This window comes from Meles meles, chromosome 3 (assembly GCF_922984935.1).
Source record: "Meles meles chromosome 3, mMelMel3.1 paternal haplotype, whole genome shotgun sequence".
NCBI lineage: Eukaryota > Metazoa > Chordata > Mammalia > Carnivora > Mustelidae > Meles > Meles meles.
The window spans coordinates 29,384,276-29,400,892 of record NC_060068.1 but is presented as its reverse complement, the minus strand read 5'-3'; the positions used below and the strand labels follow the sequence as shown (position 1 = coordinate 29,400,892).

Sequence of the window (16,617 nt, the reverse complement as noted above, 5' to 3'; positions counted from 1 at the left end):
CAGGCTCTAATGGTGAGTCGAGCTTCTCAGGCTCTAATGGCGAGGCACGCTTCTCAGGCTCTAATGGCGAGGCGTGCTTCTCAGGCTGTAATTGTGCGGCCATCGGCGGTATAAGAGCAAGCATCGGGCTGGTGCCTGCCTGCACCTCTCTCAAGGGAGGGTGTGGGTTGCACACACCTCAGGCTCTACTGGTGAGGCCCGGTTATGCCTTCTGGCTAGACTCCCAACCCCTCACAAGAGCTGGACCCCTTGCATTCCCGGGCGCGCTGGCAGCTCTGACGTGCTGGCGGCTCAGGGACCAAGACCTGGTTTCTCCACCACACTCTCTCTGGCTCAGCGGCAGGGAAGGATTTCCTGGATCTGGAGGCTTAATCCCCTGTCCTCAACCACCAGATTCCCACAATTTCCCTCCACAATCCTTCGCTCTTTTTGAGTGCTTTCAACCAGACTCTAAGTTAATGCTGGTCCCCAGATGCAGGGCACTCTCGTATTGGGGCATTGCTTTCCAATGGGTCACCTCTGGTGGCTCCCTCCCCCTTTTGTTTATCTTCCGATATCAGTCTGATGTTCCCACTCCACTTTACCTGCCCACTGGAGTCCTCTGCTCCTGTAGAGATCCTGACAAGTGTAATTCTGCTCTCAGGCTTATTTCATGGGTGACTGGAGTTCTTTGGTAGGTAATCAGCTCACTCTAGCATACAGGTTGAAACAGTGCCTCCTCCTACTTCCCCGCCATCTTGTCTCCTCTATTTTGTTCACTATTCTTTACTTACCTGGACTTCTTGCCTTCAGGCTTGTACTTTTTCAATTGGTGAGCACTGATTTAACATTTATAAAATACAAGTCTAATCACTTCATTACTTTGTGTATAATTCTGAGTTAAGGAATGGCAAGAAATGAGTATCTAGATTAAAGACAAAAAAGAAGGTTCCACTGGAATATTTACTGCTTGCAATTGGTCAACCATTTCCTTTGCTCATTCTGTGCCTTTAATGAGACATCTTGTCTCTGAGATAATCACTTCAACCCAGAACACAGTACTTATCTGAGGGTAACATTCAGTCACCATTCAAAAATGAGCTCCAAGATAGTCTTTCAGTTCTCCTGGCTTGAATGAAGTCACATATCACAGTATAACTGATATGTCCTTATGAGCTGTGCCCTTTCCAAATCAACACCAAAACATATCATATACATTTTACCACTTACCAAAATATACAACTACAACTACTAGTTTAGTTTTGTTATAGATAACATTCATGTATTATTTATAGTTTAGTGTCTTTTAGCTAATATCTTTATTATAATATATCATAAAATATTTATTGAATAAATGAAAGGCTATTTGGTGTCATATATATTTGTTTAATAAGTTACATAGTTTAAAATTCAATTTAAATGTCATCACATGCAAGGAAGCTTCCCTAAATCTTCATTCCACCCTGGGCTACCATTTCCCTCACAGTCACCTATGCAATTGTAAATCCCAAATTTACCACATGCTGGTGACTACTAACTTTCAGTATATGTCTTTAGAAAAGGATCATGCAGAACAAGACAGTTTCCAATAAATATGAACCAATGATTCAATCAACTCAGTGATGAAAAGCCAAATTGTAATGAATGTGTTTCCTCGGTTATCACATTATTTACATAGCTACCAAAGAGATAGTTATTTTTCAAATAGGGAGGGAGAAATATATTTTTTTTCCATTTTATTTATTTTTTCAGCGTAACAGTATTCATTCTTTTTGCACAACACCCAGTGCTCCATGCAAAACGTGCCCTCCCCATTACCCACCACCTGTTCCCCCAACCTCCCACCCCTGACCCTTCAAAACCCTCAGGTTGCCCCAACCTCCCACCCCTGACCCTTCAAAACACTCAGGTTGTTTTTCAGAGTCCATAGTCTCTTATGGTTCGCCTCCCCTCCCCAATGTCCATAGCCCGCTCCCCCTCTCCCAATCCCACCTCCCCCCAGCAACCCCCAGTTTGTTTTGTGAGATTAAGAGTCATTTATGGTTTGTCTCCCTCCCAATCCCATCTTGTTTCATTTATTCTTCTCCTATCCCCCTAACCCCCCATGTTGCTTCTCCATGTCCTCATATCAGGGAGATCATATGATAGTTGTCTTTCTCTGATTGACTTATTTCACTAAGCATGATACCATCTAGTTCCATCCACGTCGTCGCAAATGGCATGATTTCATTTCTTTTGATGGCTGCATAGTATTCCATTGTGTATATATACATTTTCTTTATCCATTCATCTGTTGATGGACATCTAGGTTCTTTCCATAGTTTGGCTATTGTCGACATTGCTGCTATAAACATTCGGGTACACGTGCCTCTTCGGATCACAAAAACAGACACATAGATCAGTGGAACAGAATAGAGAGCCCAGAAATCGACCCTCACCTCTATGGTCAACTAATCTTCGACAAAGCAGGAAAGAATGTCCAATGGAAAAAAGACAGCCTCTTCAATAAATGGTGCTGGGAAAATTGGACAGCCACATGCAGAAAAATGAAATTGGACCACTTCCTTACACCACACACGAAAATAGACTCCAAATGGATGAAGGACCTCAATGTGAGAAAGGAATCCATCAAAATCCTTGAGGAGAATGCAGGCAGCAACCTCTTCGACCTCAGCCGTTGCAACATCTTCCTAGGAACAACGGCAAAGGCAAGGGAAGCAAGGGCAAAAATGAACTATTGGGATTTCATCAAGATTAAACTCTTTATTTGGAGTTAATTTAAGATTTATATAAATGTAGTATAAAAAGAAGTTACAAAAAACACCCATATACTCTTTGCCTACTGTTAACATTGTACCCATTTGCTTCATAATTTCTCTGTCAATATTTCTTTCTCAAGTAAGTAATATTGTACCTATTTCTGTCATAATTCTACCAGTCTTTCTATTTCTCTTTTTTCTTATTAAAGATAATTTATTTTATTTCTTTTCAGTATACCAGAATTCATTGTAAATATTAAAAAAAAAAAGACTGAGAGGCAAAATGGCAGAGAACTAGGAGACCTTGTTTCAACTGGTCCTCTGAAGTGAGCTAAATATCTACCAGAACACTCTGAACACCCATGAAATCAGTCTGATATGTAAGAATACGCACTTCTGGATTTCTATGGGGTAGAAGAACATTATTGTAGAGGTAAAGGGGAGTAGGAGTGCTTGGACTAATATCAGAAGATAAACAGATGGGAAAGGTATCCACCAGAAGTAACCCATTGGAAAGTAATACCTCAATATGAAAGTGCCCAGTGCTTGGGGACCAGCATTAACTTGGAGTTGATTAAAAGCACTCAGAAGGAACAAAGAGTCTTAAGGGGAAACTGTGAAATTGGGCAGCCACAGGCATGTCCCTGAGCCCACGGGCCCAGGATGGTCACAGTCAGTGCCCACACATGCCTGAGAGAGCCTGGCAGAGGTTCCAGTCCATGGTTCCTAAGCCCTCAGCTTTCCACTGCTTGCACCACCACTCAGGCTGTGTGCACCCCTGCCCATGCGAGAGAGCCTGCATAGGTTTTTGCTAGAAGTCACTGGACTCACAGCCTTCAAGACCTGCACCGCCACTGCCAGGTATAGGTGTGAAATCCAGACAGCTGTACCAGCAACTAGGCAGACACAGGGATTGGGCATGCCTGGACAAATATTGCTCATGTTTTAGTGGCACGGCGGTGCAGAAATATGCAGGAGCCTTGGGCGACCACTGAGATGGTGGCTGGGAGTGCACAGTACCTGTGGGAAGTTGCAGTGCTCAGAAGGGTTTACAGAGGGGAAGTCTGTTTGTTCCGGACCATGCAGGGGAAAGCAGTCTGAGGCGTCTCTCTGAGATGGAGGAGACTGGGTTTGGACAGTTTAATTTTCACTAACCCTCCAAAAAGCCAAAAAAAAAAAAAAAAAACCCACCAAAAACGAAAACCTCCAGAGAACAAAAGTCTGAAACACTGGTTTCCATAGAGCCCAGCCCCTTAATAGTGGGCAGGGCGTCTCAGCCCAATCAAGACTGACTGAAAAACAATGCCACATACCCCTACCCCAGAAGACAAGCCAAAAGAACAAGAGGACAATAACCACAGGGTATCCATAAAACTGTAAAACCCCGACATCAGGGGAAAGCAATATATTAAGCTCCCAGTATTGACCCAAACCCAGCATATTTCATAGATAAAACATTTTGGTTGCTTTGTTTTTATTTTGGTTTTAAAATTCAATCTCAAAATTCTTCTTCTTTTATTTTTTAACCTACTTACCACAACAACTAGATGTTTAATACAACATATCACACAATAACTTTTTATTTTAATTTCTTTTCAGTGTTCCAGGATTCATTCTTTATGCACCACATCCTGTGCTCCATGCAATATATGCCCTCCTTAATACTCACCAGCACACTCACCCAACCCACCATCCCCCCTTCCCTCCAGAACCATCAGTTTGTTTCTCAGAGTCCACAGATTTTCATGGTCATCTTCCCCTCCAGTTTCCACCAACTCACTTTTCCTCTCCCCCTCCCCATGTCCCACACGTTATTTCTTAGGCACCACAAGTAAGCAAAACCATATGATAACTGACCCTCTCTGCTTGACTTATTTCACTCAGCATAATCTCTTCTACTCCCGCCCAGGGTGATACAAAAATTCATCCTTTCTTTATTTTTTTAATTTTTTAAAGATTTTATTTATTGATTGATTTGACACAGAGACAGAGATCTCAAGTAGGCAGAGAGGCAGGCAGAGACAGAGAGGGAAGCAGGCTCCCTGCTGAGCAGAGAGCCTGATGCAGGGCTTGATCCCAGGACCCTGAGATCATGACCTGAGCTGAAAGAAGCAGCTTAACCCACTGAGCCACCCAGGCACCCCTGGGGTATTCATCCTTTCTGATGGAGGCACAATACACCATAGTATATATGGACCATATCTTCTTTATCCATTCTTCCATTGAAGGGCATCTTGGTTCTTTCCCAAGTTTGGTGACTGTGGCCATTTCTGCTATGAACATTGGGGGTACAAATGGACCTTCTTTTCCCTACATCTATATCTTTTTTTTTTCTTAGAAGCAAAGAACGATTTTTATTGAGAATACGTTTTTTGTCCAACTGTGAGATGTTAGGATCCCTGGGACTGTACCAACACAGAATCCAGATTAAGAGAACAAAGACCAATATTTAGGAAGTAATCAGATGATACCACACATCCTGAAGTCTCAAGATCCCATCCTCACAAGCGATCACTGGGGGGGGTCAATCCCTCTGTCAAGCAGGCAATTTCCTGAATGTAGAATTCTTGGTGTATACATTCTTGTTTCAGCTTTTGCTTTGGTGATGTCATTTCAGAAGCAAATGGGGCTTTGAGAATGATGGCCTAGCAGCAAGAAGAATAACATTTTCGGTAGCAAAATGGTCGGTAGCCACAGCAACCAGAGCCAGAGTCATATCCACAGCCACAGCAGGATATTTTTCCACAGCCCCATCCTGAGCCATAGCCACAGCCACAACAGGAGCCATAGCCACAGCCACAACGGGAGCCATAACCATAGCCACATCCTGAACCATAGCCACAGCCAAATCATGAGCCATAGCCACAGCCATAGCCAGTTCCATAGCCACATCCACAGCCATAGCCACAGGAGTTCCCATAGTTGCAACACATGTTGTCAGGAGAGGAGAATTCAGGTGGGTTGCAAGTGGTTGTGTGGTGAAGTGTGGTCCCTACTACACTTGGACTCTTATATACTGTCAGTAATTGGCAAGAGCATACCATTCACCGCCTGACTTACCAAACATGTATGTAAGCAACTTTCATGTGACAGTCACTATCAATAATCTTAATGTCTTGGAAAAAGAGAGTTCATTATTTGGAGTCACACTTTTTATATAAGGAGCAACATTTTATTTTATTCTGAATTCTTGTCATTTAATATACCTTATATAACAAGGTTCAGTAAGTTTGGGAAAATTTTGTCCCTCTTGATCTCTTCTCTATCCTGAAATATCTACTTCTACCCATAGGGAAGGAAATAACTGCCATCTCCTGTCTGGAATCATCGAAACTTTTTCTGAGGTTTCTCATGCCCAGATATCTACTGCTGATACCTACTGAGTCCTCATGCTAGAAACAAGGGGATATGCTAGCTTCAAGGCACAGAACAGCCTCCAACAATACAGAAACATTTCACATAAAATTTCAATACAATATTTCCTTTCTTCCCAATTAGACCAAATATCAAATCATTCCATCACCAGACATGAAGTTAAGAAAGAAAATAAAGAAAAAGAAAAGGAAGGAATGAAGGAAGGAAGGAAAAGAAAGAAGAAAGAAAGAAAGAAAGAAAGAAAGAAAGAAAGAAAGAAAGAAAGGGAGGAAGCAGGCTTATTTTTTGTAATTAATTTTCAGGGTAACAGTATTCATTGTTTTTGCACCACAAACAGTGCTGAATGCAATATATGCCCTCTCTAATACCCTCCACCTGGTTCCCCAACCTCCCACCCCTTGCCCCTTCAAAACCATAAGGTTGTTTTTCAGAGTCCACATTCTCTCATAGTTCATCTCCCCTTCCAAATTCCCGCAATTCCCTTCTTCTTTCCATCTCCCCATGTCCACAATGTTCTTTGTTATGCTCCAGGAATAAGTGAAACCTTATGATACCTGACTCTCCCTGCTTGAATTATTTCGCTCAGCATAATCTCTTCCAGTCACGTCCATGTTGCTACAAATGTTGGGTATACATCCTTTCTGATGGAGTCATAATACTCCATCGTGTATATGGACCACATCTTCCTTAGCCATTCGTCCGTTGAAGGGCATCTTGGTTCTTTCCACAGTTTGGCGACCATGGCTATTGCTGTTATAAACATTGGGATACAGATGGCCCTTATTTTCACTACATCTGTATCTTTGAGGTAAAAACCCAGCAGTGCAATTGCAGGGTCATAGGGAAGCTCTATTTTTAATTTCATGAGGGATCTCCACACTGTTCTATAATGTGACTGCACCAACTTGCATTCCCACCAACAGTGGAAGAGGGTTCCCCTTTCTCCACAACCTCTACAACACACGTTGTTTCCTGTCTTGCTCATTTTGGCCATTCTAACTGGTGTAAGGTGATATCTCAATGTGCTTATGATTTGAATATCCCTGATGGCTAGTGATGATGAACATTTTTTCATGTGTCTGATAGCCATTCGTATGACTTCATTGGAGAAGTGTCTGTTCATATCTTCGGACCATTTTTTGATATGACTATCTGTTTTGTGTATGTTGAGTTTGAGGAGTTCTTTATAGATCCTGGATATCAACCTTTTGTCTGTACTGTCATTTGCAAATACCTACTCCCATTCCGTGGGTTGTTTTTGTTTTGTTGACTGTTTCCTTTGCTGTGCAGAAGCTTTTGATCTTGATGAAGTCCCAAAAGTTCATTTTCGCTTTTGTTTCCTTGGTCTTTGGAGATGTATCTTGAAAGAAGTTGCTGTGGCTGATATCAAAGAGGTTACTGCCTATGTTCTCCTCTAGGATTCTGATGGATTCCTGTCTCACATTGAGATATTTTATCCATTTCGAGTTTATCTTTGTGTACGGTGTAAGAGAATGGTGAAGTTTCATTCTTCTACATATTGCTGTCCAGTTTTCCCAGCACCATTTATTGAAGAGACTGTCTTTTTTCCATTGAATATTTTATCCAGTTTTGTCGAAGATTATTTCACCATAGAGTTGAGGGTCCATATCTGGGCTCTCCACTCTATTCCAGTGGTCTACGTGTCTGTTTTTATGCCAGTACCATGCTGTCTTGGTGATCACAGCTTTGTAGTGAAGCTTGAAATCAGGTAACGTGATGCCGCCAGTTTTGTTTTTGTTTTTCAACATATCCTTAGCAATTCGGGGTCTCTTCTGATTCCATACAAATTTTAGGATTATTTGCTCCAGCTCTTTGAAAAATACCGGTGGAATTTTGATCGGAATGGCATTAAAAGTATAGATTGCTCTAGGCAGTATAGACATTTTAACAATGTTTATTCTTCCAATCTAAGAGCATGGAACGGTCTTCCATCTTTTTGTGTCTTCTTCAATATCTTTCATGAGTGTTCTGTAGTTCCTCAAGTACAGGTCCTTTACTTCTTTTGTTAGGTTTATTTCCAGGTGTCTTATGGTTCTTGGTGCTACGGTAAATGGAATCGATTCTCTAATTTCCCTTTCTGTCTTTTCATTGTTAGTGTATAAGAAAGCCACTGATTTCTGTACATTGACTTTGTATCCTGCCATGTTACTGAATTGCGGTATGAGTTCTAGTAGTTTGGGAATGGAGTCTTTGGGGTTTTCCATATAAAGAATCATGTCATCTGTGAAGAGAGAGAGTTTGACTTCTTCCTTGCCAATTTTGATACCTTTTATTTCTCTTTGTTTTCTGATTGCCATTGCTAGAACTTCTAATACTATGTTGAACAAGAGTGGTGAGAGTGGAAATCCTTGTCGTGCTCCTGATCTCAACAGGAAGGCTGCAAGCTTTTTCCCATTGAGGATGATATTTGCTGTGGGTCTTTCATAGATAGATTTTATGAAGTTCAGGAATGTTCCCTCCATCCCTATGCAATCAGGAATCCCCACCCAAATGAGAGAAAAAAGAAAAGAAAAAGAAATAGAGAAGAAGAAAGAAAAAAAAGGGGGAAAGAAAAAAGTAAAAAAAAAAAAAGAGAGAGAGAGGAAAGATAGGGAAGATAAATGAGAAGGCTCAGCCCAAATGGGCCACAAGGTAAGATTATGAAGTATACAAACAAAAAGAGACAAACAAAAAGACTGATAATAGTATATGACAAGAGAAAAATATATATATATATAAGCAAAAAAAAAAAAAAAAAGAAAGGGAAGAACCTCATCAGAAAGAACCCCAAGTATAAGATTTATATATTATCAGGACAAACACAAATTCACAGAAACACTGACAGAAGGAAAAATTGGGAGAGTGGTTATAAATTCTCAGTGTGGGTGAGGAAGATTATTTTGATTCTTCCTGAAGGTATTTTGATGTTTTTGTTAAGGGACTCAACTTTCCTAAGTTACAGGGGGATTAGAAACTGGTTTGCCTATAGGGGTAGCATTGATTGGGGAAAGGGGATTACCTTGAAGTTTAACTCTATATGTATAGTAGAAAATAAAAATTAAAAAAGAATAAACTAGACTACACTAAGTTAAAATTAAAAAAGAATTAAAAAAATAGAAAAGCAAAAGAAAAACACGGGTGTATGTATCAAAAATTCAGGTTTGAAGGTTATTAAAGAATTTGATATAATTTGATATGATGGATATCTCAGTGTGGTGGTAAATAGGTTAAAAAAATATCTGTATGTGTAAAAAAAAAAAAGAACCAGAATATTGGTAAAGAGTTGAAAATAAAAGTTGTATTTATTTATGAATTAGTGGTGGTTGTTGTCTTGTAGTCTTTTTTTTCCTTCCTTCCTTGTTGGTTTTCTGGGGGAGGGGCCTGCCACGTGGGTTTTCAGACAATGATGTTCCCTGAGTTAGGTTCTCCCACTCCCCTCGAGGGGGTGGGCTCTGAGGAAACTGTTTTTTTTTCAGGCTTTTGTTCTCTGGGGGTTTTTATGTTCTTTCATCTGCATTCTCTCGCCTTGACAGCTTTTGATGGTTTTTGGAGGTTTAGAGGAGAGCAAACTGCACCCCGACCTCCCTCTCAGAGAGAAGCCTCAGAATGTTTTGCAAGAGCTGCTGGCAGAGTCGGTTCTGAGTCACTGTCCCTGGGGATGCTGGAGCTCCTCGTTGTACCCCAAACCAGGGCAGTGGTGGCTGTCTAGGCAGCTCCAGACCGCCAGAGAGGTTCCAAGCCGAGATCGCACACCGAGATTTTCCCGCTGTCCCGGGCTGGGAATGTCTGTTTTTTCCGGATGCCAGAGCTCCAGGCTAGCACCTATGAGCACCTATCCCAAGGGAGAGTGTGAGATGCATGCGTGTCAGGATTGTCGTCTGGCCAGGCTCACAGCCCCTCACGGGAGCCAGACCCCACTTGTTCTTGGGTGCACTGGCGTTCAGGCTCACTGGCAGCTCAGGGACGGAGACCTGATTTCCCCGCCTCACTCTCCCTGGCTCAGCACCAGGGGACGCTGTCCTGGGTCCAGGGACTTAGGTCCCTGACCCTAACTGCCCAGGTTTCCACTATTACCCCCCGTGATCCTTTGATCTTTGTTTTTTGAGTGCTTTCAACCAGACTCCAAGTTAATGCTGGTATCCAGATTCAGGGCCCTCCTGTATTGGGGTATTACTTTCCAATGGGTCACCTCTGATGGCTCCCTCCCCTTTTTGTTTATCTTCCAATATCAGTCCGATGCTCCCAGTCTGCTTTACCTGCCACTGGCATCTTCTCCTCCTGTAGAGATCCAGACATGTATACTTCTGATCTCAGGCTGATTTCATGGGTGGTCGGAGTTCTTTGGTAGGTAATCATCTCACTTTAGGGTACAGGTTGAAACGGTGCCTCCTCCTACTTCTCCACCATCTTGACCTCTGTTTTCCCAATACTTTATGTCTTGGTCCATTTTTTTTTTCATCAGTGTTCTTTAGATTCTAGAGTACAGGTCCTTTACCTATTTGGTTAGGTTTACCCTAAATATATTATGGTTCTTGTAAATGTAATACATTCTTTATTTTCTGTTTCTCCAGTTACACTGTTTTCTACAGAAAAACAACTGATTTTTGTGCATTGATTTTGTAAAATTAAGATGCACTTATCATGTAAAAAAATAACACAAAGGAATGTCTCAAAGAACTAAGTCGAGCTGATACAAAATATTACATCAGTTTCAAGTGTACAGTTTAGGGACTTGAAAAGTTTATACATCATACTGTGAAAACAAAAGCCTCACATACATCACAGTGTCATTGACTAGATTCCTAATTCTCTGCTTTTTATTCCTGTGACTCATTTTACTTATAATTTTTTGTTAAAAATTTAAAAAAATAGAAAAATTGTAATAATAAATCAATGTAATATTAAAGTAATATAGATTCTATGTGAATAACAAGAGAAAGTATAAAATCAACAATTTAGGAATACCCAGGAGAAAAATATTCGGACTGTGACCTCTGCCACAGAACTATAGGATATGTATATAAACAATATGTTTAGAAAGGAACTCATGGTGGGGTGCCTGGGTGGCTCAGTGGGTTAAAGCCACTGCCTTCGGCTCAGGTCATGATCCCAGGTTCCTGGGATCGAGCCCCGCATCAGGCTCTCTGCTTAGTGGGGAGCCTGCTTCCCTTCCTCTCTCTGCCTGCCTCTGCCTACTTGTGATCTCTGTCTGTCAAATAAATAAATAAAATCTTAAAAAAAAAAGAAAGGAACTCATGGTAACAATTATGCAGGTAATGGTTAGATTGGAGAAGACCATTAGTGGCAACATTGACTAAGGGCAGAAGTGAGAGCACCAACCTGGCAGAAGTTAAAAATGCTATCAATGAGATCCAATCTAGTCTAACTACTCTAACGGCTAGAATAACCAAGACAGAAGATAAAATTAGTGATCTAGAAGAAAAACTGATAGAAAAGAAGGATCGGGAGTAGGCCTGAACAAACAGCTTAGAAGCCATGGAAACAGAATTAGGGAAATAAATGATGGCATGAAACGTTCCAATGTCAGAATTATTGGGATCCTTTAAGGGGGTGGGGAAAAGAGAAGACTAGAACATATTGTTGAACATATAACAAACACTGGATGAAAATTTCCCTAATCAAGGTAATGGAACAAGTGTCCATGTCCTAGAGACAGAAAGGACAGCCCCCAAGATCAAGGAGTGTAGAAAGACCTCCAGGCAAATAATTGTGAATTTCACCAGTCATAAATTCAGAGAGGATGTCTTAAGAGCAGCTAGGGCAAGAGATTCCTTATGTACAGAGGCAGGACCATCATAATAACGTCAGACCTGGCCACAGAAACCTGGGAGACCAGACAGGGCTGGCACGACAAATTCAGGGCACTAAATTAGATGAACATGCAGCCAAGAACATTTTATCCAGCAAGGCTGACATTCAGAATGGAGGGAGAGATAAAGAGCTTCCAAGACTGACAAGATTTAAAGGAGTATGTGACCACCAAGCCAACACTACAAGAAATATTAAGGGGTGGTTCTATAAAAGAAGAAAGAACCCAAGAGTGTCATAGAACAGAAACTTGGAGAGGCAATCTATAGAAACAAGGACTTTACAGGCAACAGGATGTCAATAAAAACTAATCTTTCAATAGTCACTCTCAACGTGAACAGCCTAAATTCTCCCATAAAATAGCACAGGGTTGCAGACTGGAGGAAAAGACAGGACCTGTCCATATGCTGTCTACAAGGGACACTCTTGGAACCTAAAGATACATTCAGACTGAAAGTGAAGGGATGGAGAAGCATCTTTCATGCCAATGGGCCTCAAAAGAAAGCTGGGGCAGTGATTCTCACATCAATAAATTAGATTTTAAGCTAAAGACTGTAGTCAGATATACAGAATAACACTAATGTATTGGGATCTAAATTTAAAAAATGTGAAGATGATCTCAATTTTAGTTTCAACCATAGTACTAATTAATGATATTGTCTTTGAAAAATTTATTGAACTATGAATTTCAGATTGTACATCAGTAAAATGTAAAAAGAAAAATATATATATATATATATTTCAAATATTTACATTAAACCTAAAATGAGAGAAAAAGATATATTCACATCTACATGAAATATGTATTTTGTAAAATGAAAAGCCTATATAAAAATATAACACATGGAGTACCTGGGTTGCTCAGTGGGTTAAAGCCTCTGCCTTCAGCTCCAGTCATGATCCTAGGGTTCTGGGATGGAGCCCCACATCGGGCGGGCTCTCTGCTCAGCAGGAAGCCTGCTTCCCTTCCTCTCTCTCTGCCTGCTCTCTGTCTACTTGTGATCTCTGTCTGTCAAATAAATAATAAATTTTTAAAATCTTAAAAAAAAACTAACTCATATATGTCATAGTAAAAAATTCATTAGTAAGGCAATGTGTTAATATTGTAAATCTGGTTAAGATTTTGATACATATTGAGAGGAACAATAAAAGATTTTTTAGAAGACATCAGCAAAATGCAGGTCAGTGCAATAAGGATAGATACTAGCTTCTTCAGCTCTTATAATTGCATTCTTCTTTATAGTCTCAGAGGGGATTTATTGACAGAAAACATTCATCCACTCACTTAATGGGCATAGTAAAGCCCTCCTACTTCTCTCTGTACACATAACCTGGTCACACTCCATTAGCCCATCTGAATGAGGCTGGATTCAACCAGAGAAGCAGACCGAACTGCAAGAAAAAAAAAAAAAAAAGCTGATAATTTTCTAACTGTCTTGACTTCTGCTTCTGATATTCTCCATTATAGTTGTTGAAAATACGTCCTCGGGGCGCCTGGGTGGCTCAGTGGGTTAAAGTCTCTGCCTTCGGCTCAGGTCATGATCCCAGGGTCCTGGGATCGATCCCCCCATTGGGCTCTCTGCTACGCAGGGAGCCTGCTTCCTCCTCTCTCTCTGCCTGCCTCTCTGCCTAGTTGTGATTTCTCTCTGTCAAATAAATAAAATATTAAAAAAATATGTCCTTAATTTTCTTTTCACCTATTTGTAAGTGAGAAAAACAAATTTACCTTTTCTCTTGAATCTTTTTGTATAGCACATTAAAATAATTTATTTTAGCTTTCTATTATTTGCATACAGAAGAATATACGCATTTCCTATATAATTGGATAATGTATTTGTTTTCCTGAAATTGAAATTTTGCAGATGAGCTATTGATTTTACTTTGAGTGGGGATAATTTTTGAGGGTTAGAAATAAATATCTCAATCATATTTACATTTTCTAATGAAACTGACAGTGGGTGACCTAATACCCAAATTATCTACTATGTAGGGACGACCAGATCCCCCAAAATTCTGAGGCATAGTTACGCCTGTGGGCTCAACTCAGTGTAGTTGTGTTCTGTTAAGCAGACCATAAGAATCTGAATTCCTCAATGTGTAAAATGAGAAAATAAGATGAATATGTACCTTGTAGAGTCTTGGGAAAGATAAAATAGGATAAAGCATTAGAACAATTCCTAGGATGCTGTCAGCTTCAAATAAAGTTTAACATTAATCCACCACCACTGTCAATGAATTTACATGTTAAATACGCATTAAGTTGTTTATATGAAGCTCAAGGAATTATATCAGAAAAGAGTAACTATGAACAGAAGGGCCAGTCGCCATGCATACAACAGACAGTGTTCACTTTTGTGTCTGGTATCCCAGATGGACTGTTCAGTGTGTCTTAATGGCAGGACCCACATTTACAAAAGCACAGCAAAGATTTCCCAGTACCCCCTAAGTACCTTTGTGGTCTCCCTTCATTCACTCAGCAAGCGGTTTCAAGGCCTTCACATTTATTGTTCACTGTGCTGACCCTTAATTTTTTTTGACCACAAATACAGGCGTTGTCACCAGATGTGTTTTGTAATTTATCAGGCTGTGTTTTTATTTTTCACAGGTCTCAAATTTCATCTTTCAGTGAGGGTGGGATGTGATAGAAAGGCTATTGTTCTTGATGCAATTTGTCAAAATTTGTTGAATGTCTACATTAAGAATTCAAAATCATTTGCAGTGTTCTCAACTGATTCATCAACTGAGAATATTAATAATTTGATGTTTTAATTAGTCTTAGATTTACGAAAAAAGTATAAAACATATTTTTGAAAGTATAAAACATATGTGAAACTTGTAAATTCTTCTCAAAATATCTAGACATGATAACTGCCTCTAAGCTCTTCCCAGAAAGAGGAGTCAATATTTGCTTCCTCTTAGTAAGGACTTCTGAATTTTGAGATATGACATGTCAGAAATTAAAAGGTTGCAAAAGTTTAAACTTCAGAACAGAAAATGTCAAAGGAGGTATTATTCTCTGAAGAAAGGTCAGATGTATTTTGTGTTAATTGTTTTTAATTATTTTGTAGCTGTTTTAGAATTCTGTTTTAAATTGCATTTCTATTTTTGTCTCTGAATAGACTGACTGTGACCTCATTACCTGTAATTAGATTTAATTTGTTTTTGATTCATCTTAGCATCTGATCAAGAGGCTGGCTGTGAACAGCAAGTTAAAGTAGTCAGAAATATTGGAGTGTTGTTCAACATTCCTCTCTGAATCTCAGTTCCATGAGCAATTAATTGCTATGTGCATTAAAGCAGATAACATTTGGGGAAACAACTAAAGCCTTCTCTGATAAGTAGCAATGATTATCTAAATACTACTTCCTGTCCTCTGAAACATAAAGTAGATGGCATAAATTTTAAGATGAATACGAGAGTGCCCTGCGACTGGGGACCAGCATTAACTTGGAGTCTGGTCGAAAGCACTCAAAAAGAGCAAAGGATCATGGGGCAAAATTGTGGGAATTGGGGAGGCTAGGAACAGAGGCTTAAGTCCCTGGACCCAGGATAGCCTCCCCTGGTGCTGAGCCAGAGAGAGTACAGCAGAGAAACCAGGTCTTGGTCCCTGAGCTGCCAGCATGCTGAGAACGCGTGGGGTCCAGCTCTTGTGAGGGGCTGGGAGACTTGCCAGACGACAGAACACCTGCCCCTGCCATCAGAGCCTGAGACACACGTGCCCCACACCCTGCCTTGAGAGAGGTGCGGGCTGGCACCAACCCGGCACTTGCCCTTAGACCCGCGTCATGCCATCAGAGCCTGAGATGTGTGAGCCCCACACTCTCCCCTGGCAGAGTACACACAGTTGCCAGCCGGGAGCTCTCGGACCTGGAAAGACCAGGAACTCCCAGGCCGGGCCAGCGGGAAAATCTCAGTGTGCGATCACTGCTTGAAACATCTCTGGTGGTCTAGAGCTGCCCAGACAGTTGCCACTGCCATGGTTTTGGATACAAGCAGGAGATCCTGTGTCCCCAGGGACTGTAACTCAGAACCTGCTCTGCCAGCGGCCAAGGGGGTATTTATGCACTCTCCAGCATGCACAGGGGAGCAGACTGAGGCTTCTCTCTGAGAGGGAGGTCAGGGTGCAGTTTGCTTTCCTCTAAACCTCCAAAAAGCATCAAAAGCTGTCAAGGTGAGAGAAAACAGATGAACAAAATTAAAAACTTCCAGAGAACAAAAGCCTGAAAAGACCGGTTTCCTCAGAGCCCACCCCCTTGAGGGGTGGCGGGAGGACTTAACCCAGGGAACATCATTGACTGAAAACCCATGTGGCAGGCCCCTCCCCCAGAAAACCAACCAGGAAAAAAGAACAACAACAACAACAACAAAAAAAAGACGACAAGAGAACAACCACCACTACCTCATAGACATTTTATTTTTAACTCGTTCCCACTATTCTGGTTCATTTTTTATATAAATAATTTTTAACCTATTTACCATCACAGTGAGATGTCCAGTACATCAAATTGCATAATAACCTTCTAACCTGAACTTTTTGATACATGCATCCGTGTTTTTCTTTTGCTTTTCTATTTTTTTAATTTTTTTTAAATTTTAGTTTAGTTTAGTCCAGCTTATTCTTTTTTTATTTTTATTTTCTAATATTCATATAGAGGTAAACTTCAAGGTAATCCCC

The 16,617-nt window shown here is 40.7% G+C and overlaps 1 pseudogene; it reads right to left on the bottom strand.

Moving 5' to 3' along the window:
* Positions 1-5,383: 5,383 nt before the first annotated feature.
* On the bottom strand, positions 5,384-5,671 carry LOC123939196 (annotated as a pseudogene).
* Positions 5,672-16,617: the final 10,946 nt, after the last annotated feature.